Here is a 1,509-nt window from a genome sequence, read left to right on the forward strand (position 1 = left end):
ATATATATATATATATATACCCATTTTGAATATGTTTCGTGATGGTGCTTCCTAAATGAACGAAACGTTTGGCTTAATTTTTTTTTTTTGTCTTATTTCACTATTACAATTTGGCCAATTTATGACGAAATATATAATGCTATATACACTCACTTCAATGAAAATTTAATAATCAACCTTTCGCAGCAAAGTAACTTATAAATATGCCAAGGCCAAGCAAATGTTGACAAAATATATGCCAAGTAACTAATTAGATAGGCAATATTGAAGATAATTTTTTAGACAATGTTTGAGATTATATTAAAAAGTGTTTGCCATGCACATGTTTGGTTGCCATGCACATGTTTAAAGCAAGTCTCTCTAATAAACTAATAAGATGTGGTTTTTCACCGATTCAAGTTTAAAATTTGAGTTTTGCTACAATTAAAAGCTCTCAGAAACAGTTAGATCTAAGTTTTTTGCTACAGTATAAAGCTCTCACATAAAATCACATCTTAACTCCAATTAAAAACTCGAATCAGCGAACTAAACGGACCCTTAGTTTTGTAGAAATCTTGAAACAATAAGATAAGCTTAGCTAAATACTGTAGATAATATTATAAGTAATCCTAAGATACTTAATATAAATAAAACTAAAATTTTAAAATGAAAACGTTTCACAAAAATATTAAAATTAAACAATAAAGAAAACTTAAATACTAATCTGAATATACACACACACACACACACACACCCATTATGAATAAGTTTCGTGATGGTGCTTCCCAAATGAACCAAACGTTTGGCTTAATTTTTGTTTTTTTTACTTTTGTCTTATTTTGCTCATTTTTATTTTTATTTCCTTTCTTCTTTTGCCTTTTTCTTTACAAACTAGTATGGGCACGTGCCTCACGCACATATTTGTGGTTTTTACATTTTTTGCCTTTAAAAATTCAAATAAAATTTATATCGAAAAAAATATTTATCACCAATTTTTTATCAACATTAAAAGGGAAAAGATACATGATAAGTTTTTGTTTTCAACCATTCATATTTTTTAATGAGTAGATGAAATTATAGAATTAGGATTCGACAATATATGTACAATTTTCTCATTTTGGTTATTTTTCTTTATGATGTCAAAGGCAAAATATTTTTTTCCCAAGTTTTTTTTTTTTGAATGGAGATATGAAGATTTCTATGAGCTTTAGCTGCTGCATATTTAATTTCAGCCAACCTTTCAAAAAGTATTAAGAAATAATCTACCATTTATAAGTACTTCAAAGATGATTAATTAAGTCTATATATAATGCTATATACACTTACTTCAATGAAGAAATACAACATCTTATAATATTACATAAGAAATAATAATATTTCAATTATAATATAATTAAAAATTATAACTATATTATATTAGAATATAAAATTAGTATATTATATTAAACAAATATATTATAATTAATATATTATATAATTATAACTCGTGTAATACACTATAATTATTAATAATATTAGAATTATAAGATT

Source organism: Morus notabilis, unplaced genomic scaffold, assembly GCF_000414095.1.
Source record: "Morus notabilis unplaced genomic scaffold, ASM41409v2 Scaffold1219, whole genome shotgun sequence".
NCBI lineage: Eukaryota > Viridiplantae > Streptophyta > Magnoliopsida > Rosales > Moraceae > Morus > Morus notabilis.